General features: G+C 44.7%; 1 protein-coding gene across 2 annotated transcripts in view; it reads right to left on the minus strand.

The window, feature by feature from the left end:
- ABTB2 (ankyrin repeat and BTB domain containing 2) overlaps window positions 1-16815 on the minus strand; it is a 111651-nt gene that overhangs the window by 44381 nt on the left and 50455 nt on the right. Inside the window, exon 1 of one of the 2 annotated variants that reach the window (XM_032111766.1) lies at window positions 4168-4344. The exons of the other annotated variant lie outside the window; for it this stretch is intronic. The gene's annotated coding sequence lies outside the window, so the exon portion shown is untranslated. Of the gene's footprint in view, window positions 1-4167; window positions 4345-16815 lie in introns of those variants that run through there. 2 annotated transcript variants of the gene reach the window in all.

Below are 16815 nucleotides of genomic sequence, written 5' to 3' on the forward strand. Positions count from 1 at the left end.
CATTAATTCTGTAATTGGAAACAGGAGCAGAAGCAGAGGAGGGAGAAGCTTCAAGTGGAGGAGATTTTAAAATTTTCTGCAAGTGTTACACTGGATCTCTCCATCGAAGAGCTGATGTCCCCTATGGGGACACTTCTGGACACCTCAGAGTCACACAGCCCTCAAGCTTGATTTCTTCTTGCTTCATTTCTCATTCACTGATCTTACTGCTCCAAGAGACAATATCCTCTCCAAATTAACAAAATACAGTCTTCCTGGACTTCAGGAATGTTATCAGAGATGCGTTGCCTTCAAGTCTGGTCCTTCCTGTAGCTCAGTGTCAACAGGCAGCGCTTAACTAAAGTACTAAAATACCCCAAAAGAGAGTTATAAAGCACTCTCAAAATCCACTGCCCCTTTTTCCTGGGGTGCAGGTCACTGCAGCAACTGGAAGTCCAAAAAGCAGGGAAAAGCAGTGGAGCTTACAGCAACAGTGCCACTCCTTCTGCACTACCAGGGAAAGGGCAGGAGCTGATGGACAGTCACCACAAATGCCTCCTTACTCCGAGGAAACTCCCTGTGCCTGTCCTCATCTCACACATTTTGCCTCAATTCTCCTATGAAAATGGTGGAACTGGGCTGGAAGTTGGAGGGGAGCAGGTAGGAAGTATGTGTATTCCATTTGAATCCAGCTGTGATGTACGGGCTTGCAAAAGACTATAAATGCAGGAGAAGGGCCTCGGTTTAACACCAAGTCAGTATTTACTGAGTCATTAATCCCACTTCCATATCCCTGTGGTCTTCTGGACAACCACTAACCTGGCCTGGCCCCAAACACTTAATTGAACATGAGCACAAGGGAACATATCCTGGGCTTGCATTGTCATGACTGCCAAAAAACACAGCACAATGACTGTCCTCATTCCCATTTCCTAGATGGAGAAATGTGGCCAAAAGGAGGAGAAGCAACCACGAAACTCGTGCACCAGAACCAGCACTCTGCAAAACCCAAACCTCCCAGCTCAAATTCCCTGGGTGGAACTGGCCAGCACAGAGCCATTGCTCCCTGCTCCAAATTCCCAGTTCAACATTCCCAGTTAAATTCCCTGTGTGGAAGTGGCCAGCATAGAGCCATTGCTCCCAGTTCAGATTCCCTGTACGGACGTGGCCAGGATGGAGCCATTGCTCCCTGTTCCAAACTCCCAGTTCAACGTTCCCAGGTCAAATTCCCTCTGTGGAAGTGGCCAGCACCGAGCCATTGCTCCCTGTTCCAAATTCCCAGTTCAAATTCCCTGTATGGAAGTGGCCAGCATGGAGCCACCGCTCCCTGTTCCAAATTCCCGGTTCAACAATCCCAGTTCAGGTTCCCTGTATGGAAGTGGCCAGCACGGAGCCATTGCTCCCTGTTCCAAATTCCCAGTTCAACATTCCCAGTTCAGGTTCCCTGTATGGAAGTGGCCAGCACAGAGCCATTGCCCCCACAACCCGGATCCAGGGATTGGAAATGAAGGGAATAACCACGTGGCTTTAAGTCTAGGTTTGCAGAACTATGCTTCCTCTTTTTATATATCCTAATAAAAGGCCTTTGGGGATATAATCTGTAAATACAAACTGTAAACGCTTCCTACTTTTATTACTTCCTACAAGTAGTTCTGAAGAGGAGAGTGTGTGCTCATGTCAACAAGCACATCCCTAAAACTAGGCTAATCCTTTTGGAATTTTGCACATGTGGTTTTCCAGGCATTGGCTCTTCTGTGCAGGGTCCAAGGGCAGGCAAAGACCTGCACTACACTGTAATATCAGTATTAAAAAATCCACCAATTATCAATAAATCCATGCTTCCAGGACTCTTGTTTTCAGGATCCAGTAAGGCACACTAAAGAGAAATCCCCATACTGGGTTATAAATATCAATTAAAAACCAAAGTTTTATGAGGAATGGTATAAATAGATTATGAACACTGTGAAAGGAGTACAAAACCAGAATCCTGTGCCAAAAAACGACTGTGGTCCAAGAGGCTGAAGGCTTACAATTCCCTGGTTGTGTAAACCCCGAGCAGTTGGATTGATCTCAGTGTCTCAGTCTGCTTATCTGGAAAAGGAGGATATTGCTTCATTCCTGGTGAGGGTGGTGTGACAGCAGCAGTGTTCTTCCTTAATTTCTCATCCTCAACTCACTCCTTCACGCTGCTCAACATTTAGCAGTGTCCCCATTTCCCATATGTGTCAATAGCACATTTTTTTGCCCCTTACCAACAGCCCTTTTTACATTTACAAAGCCCTTTTTACCTTCAACAAAGCTCCCCAAGACACAGCTATTTCTGAGATGAAAGGATAGCTATTGTGACAATATTTAATTGCACCTCACTGGAGCTGATGAGATCAGAAGAGAAGCTTTACCCAACTGTGAGAGGGTTAAGGAAAACAAAATTATTTTAGCCCCGTAGAGATTTGGATGTGGATACAAAATTGGACAGTTATTCTGACAAACAGAGCAGAAATACCATAAGAAATTATAAAGAAACTATATATATATATATATATATATAGGGAAGCTAAAAAAATAAGCTTTGTTTTTTAAAGAGGGAGAGAGATATGACAGGTAAGCAGTGGTAATTCCAGAAACACAGAGTCCTTTAGTAGCACTGCTGTAGGGGATCAGAAAGCTTAGGAAGAAGAGGGTTCTGTCTCCATTCCCTTGGAATTCTTCTTTGGAAGTTTCCAATTTAGGTGCTTTCACATTAAAACCAGCTTGATTTGGTGTAAGCAGTGGGACTGCAGCAACTGCAGGCACCAGCTCGAGCCCTCATACCCTCCACAATACCCTCTTCTAATCCACTCCTTATTGTTCACTGTCCTTCCTGTAATCTGGCCTTTGAATCATGCCCAGTTCCCCAGATGTGCTCTGAGTAAGCTCTTTGTACATCCCATAATGACCTCTCTTTACTTGCCTTCAATTCTTCTATTTATACATCCCATGATCTGTATGCTTGCCAAACAAAGAGGATAGTAAATTTATATCCTCTGTCACTCCCAGTTCCTTTTCTTAGGGAACGTCAAGATGGAGAATCTGACCGGGGCACTACTCCAGAATAATCCAGTGCAATCCCTTCTAAAATAATCCAGAGCAATTTTTTAGAAGAGATTATCCCTGCCCAGCACCTTCTTTATACAGGTGAGCCCTTGGCCTGATAAAATCTACCCTCCTTAGCCTCTCATTTCTGTTCCAAACACGCCATTAAAACCAGATTTTAGAAACCATGGTCACTTAATAATAAACACCAAGACTACAATTACATCAGTTAATGACCTAAAGTATCAGTGTCGCGAGAGCTGATTATTCTCAGTTTATTTTTAAAAAGCCACGAGGCAATAGGAACTCAGCAGCAACCAACCTACCGCTCTCAAAGGAATTTTTTAGGCTGCTGTCAGCAACACCAGCATGGGTTTTGTCAGGGTGAAATATGCATCTGCCACTCAATAGAAAATTGAAATTTTATCTAAGAGAAACACGGCGCAGTGCTGAGACCGCGGAGCCTGGCCTCAGGAGGGCAAGGCTTGGAGGCGCACCAGGATGAGCACATTCCTGCGCTGCCTGCAGACGAAAATGAGTCAGGTTTTGTCACCGGCCAGCCAACACAAAACTCGGGGTGGGTGCATCCTGAGCGGCTCACGAGAAAGAGAGACAGCGCTGCTGAAGATTTGATACCTGCAGTTTAATCTTCAGTATTATTTCAGCGCAGTGAATTGCTCCCAGCAGCATTTACGTGCGTGAGTAGCTCGTGAATCACGAGCTGTGTCATTCTTACCCAGCTCTGCCGCAGCCCAGCATTAGTGCGAGCTTTTGGGACAAGACAAACACTGAGCTCCACCACCCAGATAACAAAGTTTGCGTTTGACAAGCACCATCAGGCACGGCTTGCTCTCGAGGAGTATTTCGATAGCACTAAAGACCAGCAGCAATTCCAGCCCAGGACAGAAGCTCTGCCTCTCTTAATTTTCATTTCCTCAAACAAACCCTTGGAAGCATGTGGCAGTTTGCCCCCTCAATACAGCAGACGAGTCTCTTACTAATGACAGTATTTTGCAACTTTCTGCTTCCTCACATCAAAGCATCCTGGAGATCTTGTCAACAATGACCAATTGTTTAGACACTCACAAGTGGAGCTGAGGAATTCCACTTACTCACCAACTGCTCAGCTTCACCCTCGGTCTTTCCAACACTTTAGCCCATTTCTCACATCGTGTGTGGTACTCAAGGACCATCTCATACCATCTGCATTCGTGCCTGGCTTCCTTCCACGACGTCTTGCTCAGGCTTCAGCACCTATTTCACCCCCTGGCTTCTGCATCTCAATTCCTCTTTCTTGTCCCCCATCACCTCTTCATTGTCACCACACTTGCACTCAGGGTTCAGCCTTTCTCGGTCACCAGCTCCAAACGAGAGCAGATCCAACATCTATTTTCGGATGTGCCCTTTAGGGGTGGCAACACTGTAAGAATTTGGCGATATTTGTAAAGCTGGCAGAGGAGAAAAAAACCAACAAAACAACCAACTGTACACGGCTCTGGCCTGTCTCTCTCACTGCGTAAGTGCCAAGTGCATTTCAAAGTCTAAGTCTCTTGGTTGTAGCCATTTATAGTTTGTATAAAAAGCCTAACTTGTACACTTCCATTAGAGCCCTAAATATAACTGCCCTGAGCAAGTATTCGCTGCTCAAACAGGACCTCTTTGAATTTTGTTTCCAAAAGAATGCTGCTGCCACTATATTATTTCTAGATATTTACATTAAGATCTGAATACTTGGTCAGGAAACCACTCCGATTAATGGATCCCCCAGCATTGTTTTTTACCTCTGAAGAAAACCTGTATTTTTATTTTAAAACAGCCGACTTTTTGCATAAGCATAAAAAGCAGCAGTTCTGAAGAACTGGCTGTGGCTCTTCGAAGAATTTAGAAACACTACCACATGTTCTGGGTTTTTAACACAGCATCTATGGAGGGGTGAAAATTATAATCCCAATCTTGCATTTTGTTTTAAAAACACACTTTGATATCTCCATCAAACCCAGGCACCAGATCCATAATGGATTCAAGCATTCAGCCCAACTGATTTTGGCAGCATGCTGATGTCTCAGGGCTTTCCTGCAAGGGACTTTCCAGTTGCCCCATTTCATAGCACACAATTACTTTCCTGACACTTGGAACATCGTTATTTGTAGAGGTGAAATGAAGAGGGGAAAAAAAAATCATTTTTCATCATTTCAGGCAAAATGATGGAAAACCAGGGAAAATTGCCTCATGGCAGAAGCAAAATGAAAGAATTTTTTAGAGCAAGATCCTTTAATTGACAAAAAATTACACAGCTGGAAAAAACTTTCATTTTAATGAACAATCACAGTGTTACCTTTGTCTATGAAACTTCTGTAGTCATTAGGGTGCAAAATAAAATGCCTATTTTCTATTTTATTGGTTCTGTGCTGCTTTACATCGTGATTTTCTCTCTGAGGGCAACGTGCAGCATCTCCACTGCTGGGAGGCAGAGATGCACAGCATGGAAGGACTTGAAAAGCAAAGGTCCCATCCCACACACATAATCCCATCCCGTAGAAGTAATCACTTTTTGGATCCAGCTGTTTGTCTGCAACTGCTACATCCCAGCAATATTAACAGCTTTGATTATTGTCAAGGGGAAAAAAAAAAAGGTCTTAGAAGGCTTTTAAAATTTGTCATGGAATGAAGCAAAAGGCAGAACCATGGCAGAGGCAGATTTGGGGAGGCTCATGTGTCTTAAGAATGCTTTTTTCTGTTCTTTTTACCAAATTATTGCAGTGACAGCTCAAATAAGAGACTGTTCTGTTAAAAAAGGACAAGCTGGTAAAGGCTAAAACTGGGCTGCCCTGCAGCTCCACTGAAGGGCGGGAACAGATTGGAATAGGAGATAGGGCACATCACTAGGATCTCAAACAGAAACTTACTTGGAGTTCAAATTGTACTTTAGAACTACCTTTTCCCCCAAAAGTAATACAACAACTAACAGGGAAGGGAAAGGAGCACACAGAAGACTCAGAGAGGCTGGGAATAAATACATGGAAGAAGGACAGTGGAAAAGGAACAGGAAAAAAACCAAACCTGAACATTCCCTGATGGAAGAAATCAGTGAAAGAATGGGAGAGCACACAGTCCAATAAATAAAAGCCAGTTCTACACCTTTACCTTGGAAATATTTTATTTTTCCTAAAAATTCTTGAGGAATGTGTAACACTATCCTTTAACCTCCAGTATCATTTGTCTCCCTTCCCCTCATCCCATTCCCTGAGAAGTGGCACAGCAAACAAAGGGGGATTGAGCAGAGCCTGGATGTGCCTTGGCTCAGCGCTGATGGAACTCAATACCCACTGTAGCTGTGTGGGCAAAGTCACTCAGCTTCCAGTGCCCCTTCCCGGGCTAATTGCAAGATCACCATAACAAGATAAAAAGATAAATGACTCAATTTTTTAATACTGAGCTTTGAAACCTGAAGTTACATGTGTTTGTTTTGATTTTTTTTGCTGTTTTGTAGTTCTTCAGGGCAGAAGAATCAAACATTAAAATGTAGCAGTCTCCTCACTACCTATTTTCAAGATGATCTTCACCTCCCTGCCCTGTTCTTCTTAATAAATCACCGATTTACTGTTCGGGCCCTGCAGCCCCGACCATTGCTTCTTCATCTCAGTGGGAGCCAAATGATGATTGAGGTGCCAATATATTAAGCTGGCCTGATTCAAAGCAGAGTAAGGAACAAAGCATTTGTGCAGAGCAAAGATAAATGAATATAAATCAAGTGCTAAGCCATTTTCTGTGATGGATTAGCACCTTTCTTTGACCCAATAATGTCAAGGGGTCTCCAAGCTGACAGGAACTAATGTGGAAATCTGTGCTGTGTGAAGGCAGGAGGAATCCTGATCTCCAGCCGCACTGCTCCTCTGTCTGCATTTTGCTCTTGCTCAGGTGTGAGCAACCCATCTCCTCCATCTCCCCTTGGGAAATGTCACTACAGCGCCCACCAAAACTGTCTCTAGAGTATAAAAGATTTCTTCCACTCTGAGTTTCTGCCTGTAACCCCATTTTTACCAGAAAACCAGTGGGTCATAGACAGTGCCTAGCCAAGGACGGGATGGAAAAGCTTTCTCAGTATCTCACAGAGCGGTCTGAGCTGGAAAGGATCATCTCAAGGAATCATCTCATTCCAAACTCCTGCCACGGACACCTTCCACCAGCCCAGGTTGCTCCAAGCCCCATCCAACCTGGCCTGGAAAAATTCCAGGGATGGGGCAGCCACAGCTTCTCTGGGCACCCTGTGCCAGGGCCTCACCATCCTCCCAGGGAACAATTCCTTCCCAATATCCCATCCAACCCTGCCCTCTGGCAGTGGGAAGCCATTCCCTGTGTCCTGTCACTCCAAGCCCTTGTCCAAAGTCTCTCTCCATATTTCTTGTAGCTCCCTTCAGGTACTGGAAAGCTGCATTAGGACACCCCAAGCCTCCTCGCTGGTATCTACTGATATTGCCAAAGTACAAAACTCCACAAAGGCAGCAGCAAAAAGCAGATGTTTGGCTCAAATCTGGCAACTGCAATTTTGCCAAAAACAGATGTGAGGAAAAAAAAATTAGTGCACACAGAGAAAACTGGAGTGGGAGTCGAGGCCAAACCTCTCAGTCCTGGCCGTGTGCAGTAGCTGGAGCTGTATTATATTCTATTAAATAGTGGTTAAAATGCACTGCGTCACCAACTGGTGGCAAAGCTGCAGGGTTTGAGAGCAGGAAACACATCCAAGTCCTGCAGCTACTGCAGCCTCCACCATTGGCCTTTTCCAGATGCAAAAGTTGAGTATGACTCGTCCAAAAGAAGAAAAGAGGATGTTTGTCCTGTGTTTGTACCATGAGCCTGGACACTCAGCTCTGTAAAAACAAGGGCTCTGTGCCTGGGCTGCTCTCCCAGCTCTCTCTGGATCTGGGTGCAGACAGCCTGGGATGCTCAAATCCCACAGGTGAGTGGCACTCGTTTAACCTGCTGGAGAGACTGAGTCACCTCTCACCCTCTCCCCTGGAAAGATCATCGATATGATGTGCTCCAGGCTGGACTCCACCCTCCTGTCTCCACATCACACTGATAAGAGGCAGTACCTCAAAGAGACCCAGGGCATTAAAAATGAGCTGAAGGTGCTCTCACTGCCACCTACATTGTTTGAAATTTCCACTGAACTACATCTGAAGTGAGAGCAGCCCTGCTCCTCTTTGTCCCAAGTTTTGCGTTCCCAGCCTCTGCTCTTGTCAAAGCTGGAATATCCTCCCTCAGCAGGCTCAGCTTTGGTTACATCAATTCCCTGCCTCAGCATAAGCACTGTATAAACACATAAATGCAAGTGCAGGCATAAAAGGGGCAGTGGGGACGTGTTTGGGGGCAAAAAAGGATGGGTGAGACTGCAGCACCCCCGATTTAGTACAGCTTAAACCGCCACAAAATCACACCCTGCCAGTGCCACCACGTCTTGTAGAAATAACAGAAACTGCTGAAATGCTGAAAAAATCATAAATGAAGTAAAACCCCTTAAATTTAATCTCTTCTGCTTTCAGAGAAAATAGTAAAAGACTTACTTTTAGAAGTCAATAGAAAACTTATCCACAGTTCTGGCATTCTGAAGCAAACGGAATTTGCCAAGTGCAAGAAGTTGTTTATAAGAAAAGAAACAGAGAACTGGAAGTGGTTCCAGAAAATTTATTATGACCCACCTGACTGTAGCCAAGAATATTACATCAGCCCAGATAGCCTGAGAACTGGAACAATATTGCTCTCAAATTAGCAAGTTGCTGGTACCACAGGCAGGGAGAAATGGTTTTGCAGGAGGTCTGGGTTCTCTCCCCAGCTCTGATGGGCAAGGCTGCTTCCAAACTCACTCCCTGTGACCAGAAACAAAGGATTTCTTCTCTTTATTCCTAAGGTTGGTCGGTTGGCTTTACTGAGGGTGGGGAAGTGGTGTTTGTTTTTAAAACACCTTAAGATTCTTAGGGCAGGTGAGCATCTCTTAGTAACACTTTCAGAATTTGCTGTACTCAATGAGCTTTCTTGGTTCCTGCTTAAAGAGGGATGACCACAAGGTAACTCCAACCCTAAAGCCACAGAGCCCCTGCTGCTGCTGCTGAGTTAGAATTAAGTACAGTGCCAGCAAGGCGAGGAATTCTTTGGTGCCACGTTCAAAAAAGGAAAGCACAGCGCACGCAAAGAGGTCAGCTGACACTGAAGTAATAATTCAAAGATCATAATTAGAGAACACCTCTGCAATATTTAGACGATTTCACTCCAAAATAGAACACAGCACTGAGTAGCTACAACATGACAGCTTATCCAACAACCTTCTCTTCCTCTCCCACTGCAATCAAAGCCTGAGTGCTCCCCACTGCAGCTGCAGGGGGATTTCTCTCATTTAGCAGCACTGATAAATTGCCTATTTTATGAGAGTCTAAGAAGCCAAGACTCATAAACTCTCTGATGGAGCTGCCATGACATCATTAATTCTGAAGCACCATTATGGATGCCTTTTATCTTGAAGCATCTAAAAGAACTTTCTTACACATTAAACAAGGTAGTTCATCAGCAGTGCTTCCTGGAAAGGGCCTTTCTCTCCCTTCTCTTTCCCTCCCCTCACAGCGGAGTATTCTGAGGAAAAAGGGTCTGAAATGAGGTTCTGCTTCTGAACATTCAGTTCTTACAATGGTGAATCCTCTTAAACAGCTCCAGTAATCTCCTAGTAATCTCTCACCAGAGTTAACACTCTGGGGCAAAAATATAATCATCTTTAATTCTTTCGGGCTGGGGGAAGTTCCAGGATACAACCCTGAACCAAAAGCATTTAGTGCCTGAGCTAAAGTTTTCAGTACATCATCCCAGGATGGAAGAGGCTCCCTCCAAGTTATCAGCATATCCCAATGAATACCAAGGGCATCCCCAGGTGGAAAAATACCACTCAAGCATTGACTCGAGTAAGAACCACATTGCATCCAACCACAGAGAGCTCAGTTCTTATAAGCATGGTCACATCAACCATAAGGTCCATGTCAGGTCTAAATCATACCACAGTTCATATTTTATATGTTTTTTTTAATCTATAAAACACATAAACCACATAAGCAAATAGCTAATGAAAAGCAGAGCGCAGGAAATTTTACAGGGCAAACAGAGGTCATCTGTTTTCAAAGAGGTTATGTTGTCATTTGTGTTTCTGCTGCCAAATGCCTTCTCCACGAATAAAAGAGCATTTGTTGCATCAGGTTTCATTCCCAATTTCACTTTCTGTATTTTGTATTGAAAGGAAATGCACTTTAGATACATCAGCATTTCCCTCCTTACCAAGCACTGAGGAGGAAAATCAGGGGGAGCTGCGCATTTTTTATTTATTTGTTTAGGGTTTTGTTTGTTTGTTTCTATCCACACCTGCCTGAAACCTGAGGTATGGATTTCAAACTATCATGAAAGCTGTGAAGGAGCATTTGGGCCCACTACACAGACACACTATTTGTCAGAATTTGGTTCAGATTTAGGCTTCACTGAAGACATCATCACCACCACTCTCGCTCCAAACATGGTCAAAGAGCTGAGGTTTGGGTCTAACTGGAGCCTTTAGGAACTACGTCCATCTCTGCATTTCTTAGGTAGGAAGGAAAAGGGCTCTGAATTTCTTTTCATGTATCAGACTGAAAAAACAAACAGACAATTCCTCTTTTCTTCTGGGATGCCATGAATAGACCCAAACCACTCTGCAGAAACGCCGATTTATGGATTTCAATTGCCTTGGCCCTTCCTCCTTTTAAAGCAGTTTGAAGTTTCAAACAATACCTGGTACAAAGCAAAGATCCATATCACTGTCTTTGTTTTCCAGCAGGAGAAACAGAGGCACAGCCATCAAAGCCCTCGGTTCCCCAGGAAACACAGTACCCTGGAAGTCAGGAAAAAGGGTGGGAGAACAGAAGGGGTTATCAATAATTCTTTTCCTGTTGGCACATCTTTGGTGACCACGGGCCACCTGGTGCCATGTCCAGGTGAAATCCATCTCCCCTTAGCAGATTTTTGCAATATCCTCCATGGTACCTGCCTGACAGCCTAAAAGCTCAAGGCATTTCCATATGGATATGGTTTACTCAGTGTCTTCAGCTGGAAGGGACAACAAAAACCCAAATCATTTCAATGCTAGAGTCTACTTCAGTACTGTTTTGGTTACCTTCTGGGCTTGTTTTGTTTATGTGCCCTTTTTCTCCTGAGGGATGGTGCCAACAAGACATGCATCTCTACAAAAAAACACCAATGGAAGAGTCCAGAAGGAACGGACACATTCATCCTGCCACTCTCCTGCTCTCTCCCTTTGTTAAACAAGCATCCCTGTTTTGCTTCACTGCTCCTGTGCACCAGGCTAACGGCTTCCAAGATTTTTCCACAACAATATCCAAAGCCCCGTTCCAGCACAGCGTTCTGGACGGCTTTTTCCAGTGCACACACATATTCCCCCAGCTGACTTCTTTCATTTCCAAGTTATTGTACCATTAGAATGACAAGATGAGATTTATTGCATCGCAGACGTATCTTAAATAACCCAGAGAGGCGCTGACATTCCCAGCTCTGGATGGGGCCTGTGCAAACCCCTCTCTCCTGCTGGAAGGACAAGCTGAGATCAGATTGATGTGGAGGTTTTCAGCAGGGAATGATTAAAAACAAAAAGAAAACTGGGGGAGGGGAGATATTTTGAAAGAAAAACTTCTCTATTCTCAGAAGAGAAGGAAAACTGTTTTGAGGCAGCATAAAAAACCCTAAGCCTGTGCTGAAACAGAGCATGGAGTGGGAAAAGCCTTCGGAGGCTGGAAAGGCAACATAGGTTTAGTACACAGCTCCCGGGACCCGGCAGCAGAAATACTGAATTTATTCCAGCCTGCCACTAAATCACATGACTGAGGCATTTCCCTCAGTTTTCTCATCTGTAAAACAGTTAACAACCCTGCTTCCCACAGCCCATGCCTCCGAGATGCTTGGAAAACGCTCCGAGATGCGGAGGAAGGAAGCGGCAGGGCAAGACAAAAGCTCTCAGTCTGCACAGGGGAAAAGCTCTAAGCTGAACACTAAATTCGTGATCCACTGAGACGAAAGGCTGAGCTTTAGTCTGCTGCTTTATATAAAACATAATACTGGATAGCAGCCTCAAAAGCAAGGCAACTTCAGAATTCTGGGTTTCCTCCAAAGAACTCTTGGGGGGAAAAAAAAACCCGACCAACACAGAGCAAGACAACTCTCAGTGAACACAGCCATGACCAAGTCAGCAGCTGCTTCAAGACAAGTATTAACCTGAAAAACAAGCACTTTCTTGTCTACAGCAAGGCAGGTGTTGCTGCAATTACAGATTTCTGGTATTTGCAACTAAATCATTAATTCTCCACCAGGGCAGAGCCGGGGAAGAGCCCAGAAGTTCTGTCCATATCCACCACAGGGGCTGCTTGTTGCCTCTGCATTTGTGGCAACATCTGTGTCCTGATAAAAATACAATTTTTTTACACTTCCAAACCAAATGATGCAGCAAAGAAGCTGTTTTACAACAAATTATGAGATAAGGCTGAATCTATCTGTGCTCTCCCCTGCCTCTAAAAGCCTGAAGGGAGATGAAAGGCAAGCCGGGGCACGCCAGTGGGAGCAGGCAAATGACTTCGAGATCACCAGTCACACACACACACAAAATTCCCTTTATTGGCACTGTCTGACTACAGAGGGAAGAAAAACCAAACCAATTAAAAAAATAATTAAAAAGAAGATCAATCTGTTGTGGTGAGACTAAAAGACACCCAGCTTCACCAGCCATCTTCACTCTGAGCTTCACACAAAGCTTCACTTTGTCTGAAACTTGGAGCCTTGCAGCAAGAGATGAGCACGAGGCTTGCTCTGTCACAAGGTAGAGCACAGAAGGGTGTTGTTCTCCTGGGATTATATCCCCCAGTTAGGACATTTTACTCCATGCCTGGGAACCGAGGAGTAACATGGGAATTTTTATTCAATAGTCACAGTTTTGGTCCTTGATGGGCAAGGCTCATTTCTGCAGCACAGCTTCTCTCTGAGCAAAGGCTTTCTCTGTTTCACATTGACACGGAGGCCGCAGAGAGGACAGCTTGCCATAATTCTGCAGTGAGTAATGAACCCACACGGCTTCCATCCACAGCATGTGATCCATGGAACTTCCCAGAGGAGGAGAAGGCCTTTCCCTGCAGCCCAGCCTGGCTGGACTGGAGCAGCAGCTATTCCTAACCCACGTGCTCCAGCATCACCCTCCTGCACGGAACCAATCCATGCTGAAATGGCACTTACCGTCCTCAACTTTTACCCCTGGCTTCAGTTGTCATCTTTAAAAGAAAGTTATTTCTTTCCTTGCAGTTTTCCACATTCCCTGCCTGCTTCCGAGCAACTCCATCTGGCATTAATAGCATTGCCCCATTGCCTGGGAGGACCTGCTGTTCCATCCTTTGCAGACAAGTTTGTGACAGGCAGAGCCAAAAAAAAAAAGGGCTTATTTCATCATGTAAGAGACTGATTTTTACTTTAACGCCAGACCAATCCCTTCCAAAAATAAAAGGCAAGTAAATGGTCACTTCAGCTTCTCTGCTGCCTTTCCCAAGGTCACGACCAAGGGCTGGCAGGCTCACAGCCAGGCTGTGAAAGGGATGAATTTCCCCTTCCTGATCTCTTAAAATGTGTAACATCTTGGCTCACCCTCGTGCCCCTTTAATCTCTTTGCTGCATTCATACATTCTCCTCACCAACTAGAATACAATTGCTGCTCCACAGTTTATTTTTTTTTAATAAACATTCCTTCTTCATTTTATTATTTAATATCATCTGATCCTGCAACTCTGGAAGCCGAGTGATTTTGGAGTGCCCAGAAATCACATCCCAAACAAGACTGAAATAACTTTTTTATTATCATTACTCATTTGTTTTACAGCCTGTTATTGCAAGCAGCTTATCCTGCCACGTATGAAGTCTGGATAGATTAACAAATAAACCCAAAAAGCTTAGAAGAAAACAACAGAAGATCCAGGTACTACCTGTAGCTCGTACTACTGGAAGTAAGGGTTGAGGAGGTTGCAATGAGGCAGCTCTTGCTGTCCTTTCCACACTTTCACCTTCACTGGAGTATTTTCTGCTTTGTGCTGGCCAAGGAAATCCAAATCATCTTCTCACACAGTATTTCACCAACTAAAGTGTGCGGGTTTGAAAGGTTCAGAACTGCCAAGGCAGAAACCAGAAGTTAAAAAGGTTGTTTGGCGATCTCTCTACATTTTCTGAAAAATAAACTGTATTAAGACAGTGGTTCCCTTCCAGTTTAAGGCAACAAAAGCCTAACTGGGAGTCTGCAATACCAAATTAAAGGGCTAAAATAAGGTATTATGGATAACAAAGAATTGGGGGAAAAACTCTCCCACCAAAAAAGCACTTGGTATCTTTGCCTCATGAGATCACGAACTGAAGCCTCATGGAAAGGGAAGGAAAAGGCTTATTCACACTCAGTTCTCTTTGGTTTTGTGTTTTACCAGTGACATTTCTCGGCACTTGTGCTCAGGGACAGAGCCTTGCAAACAATGCAGTGGTTTAAATGACTATGCAGGGTTTCACTGGAAACAATAAACCCTAAAATTCCCATAAAAATGGGAATCCACACTGGGCCACCAGAGTTATCTGTGCTTCAGCACTATCCTGAAGCCTCTTATAAGATACCTGGATCCCCTCACAGGTCTCCAGTGGGACAGGGCACAGCACAACCAGCAATCAGCCATGGAAGTCGCTGTCCCCTTGGACAAGGAACACTGTCCATGTCCAGAGCACCTCCAGGAAGAGCATCCAGTCCAATCCCACCCTCAGGGCCACGGCTTCATTTGAAACATGCCCTGATGAATCCCAGGTGGCTGACTGAAGATAAGGAGCAGGATCCCATCCTGACAGGGATACACAGGAGCTCAAACCCCAAGATAAGAGGCCTTCATGTTTCATTCCCGTGAGAAACCAGTGCACAGGAATGACTGAGGATAAAACTGTTCAAGCTTGGAGATGAGAAGAGCAGGGGCTGTGCAAATGAGCAGCCAGACATAAGTCACATCAGCACCAGCCTGGTGGCTTTTGAAGCTGGCACACATGGGTTGTGTAGAGAAGGATACAAGGAGGTACAGAACCTGCAGGAGGCTTGTATTAATAGCTAGCTTTGGGTTAGTAGTTGAGGGAGAGAGGGAACAGCACAGGGATAGAGTGTAGTAATTGGATCCTGGCTTGGGGAAGAAAGACAAGGCTGTGCTCTGTATGTAAACACACATGGAGGAAAAGAGAAAGGAAAGCCAAAAAAACCTTGTCAGAGCTGACCACACTTGCTTTTTCCACAGCTGAGGTTTCCAGCCACCCTTTTTAACTACAAAAGAAACAAAATAAATACAAGCAGAGCAGAGGATTTCTGTGAGTGCTGTGGGTGTGGGAGCAGGACACCTAGGACATAAGCTGGTGGCACAGCAGGGCTGTGAATCACAGGGTAGTCAAAGGAGAAGTTCCTGCCCCAACAATGCACACAGTGTTGGGCTACAGGTTGTGTAGGCAGCAGCCCTGAGCTCAGGGATTGAGAGCTGGAAAAGGCCCCCCAAAAGACACTGAAAGGCAAAAAAAGTGAGAGAACCTGGGCTCTGGAACAGTCACACTTTATCTGCCTCCCAGGACAGAAGAACCTCAAATCTACAGAGAAAACTCTGGCTCTTACTTCACCCCACCATCCCTCTCTGTTGAAGACTTGCCTCAGAACTTTGTAATAATGAATTAAATAAAAAAGATTTACTCAGATGCTTTTAAACACCACCGATCTTATTTACTACATTAAACTGCTCAACACCCTGACTTAAAATTACCTGTTTTCCAGCTTTTTCACTAAGATAAAAAAGGCAGCAAGAACTCCTGAGTCGAGCAGGAGGTGCTGAGCCAGCCTGGAATCTGTCTCTGACCAGGATCTGAAAAGCTGGTACTCAGGAGAAAGACAAAGGCCTGAATGTCACCTAAAAATAACCCCACAATTCAGGGAACAGAAAAGTAGTAACACGACAAAATGCAAAGAATATGCAAGCTTACCCAGCAAATGCCAGAGCAGGAGACCAAAATAAATCACAGCTGAAGCAAATCTAGTGAAAACCACAGGCATAATAAAAAACAGACAGTAAAACGCAGCATAGATGGATTGCTAGCTCCGAGTTTTCTCTGGTAATGTTTCCAGTAAGGCCCAGAAAATAAATCTCATGGTGGAAACGATAAGAACTTCTGAGTTACAGAGCCCTTCTGAGTTACAAGACTGTACAGATGTACAGATGCATGAGACTGAGAAGGAAACAGCATCGTCCACGATTTCTACAAATCTGTGTGGCTGTAGTTTTCTCTGAAATAACATCTGTGCTCACCGAGGGAAGGTAGGAAGGAAATACGCTCCTTAAAAACACGCTCCACTTCTTTTTCCAAGCAAAACCAGGTACACACACTCCAGCTCTGTTAGCCCCCACTATAAGCCCAGTGTGATCACAGCCCCCCAGGGCCCTGGGCTCTCTTATTTAACATTCAACAGTCATGGGAGACCTACAGGAAAAGGCAGGTCCAGAAGGCTACAAAAGCAAACATATCCCAAATTATGCTCTTCACAGCAGCCCTGCCTTTCCCTACGAGAGGCTGTGGGACAAACTGGAGTTGGATCCATGGCACTGACCACACTTTGTCAGGACAAGCACTGCCCAAGCTGAGGGACACACATCTGCC

Source organism: Corvus moneduloides, chromosome 6 (assembly GCF_009650955.1).
Source record: "Corvus moneduloides isolate bCorMon1 chromosome 6, bCorMon1.pri, whole genome shotgun sequence".
NCBI classification, from domain to species: domain Eukaryota; kingdom Metazoa; phylum Chordata; class Aves; order Passeriformes; family Corvidae; genus Corvus; species Corvus moneduloides.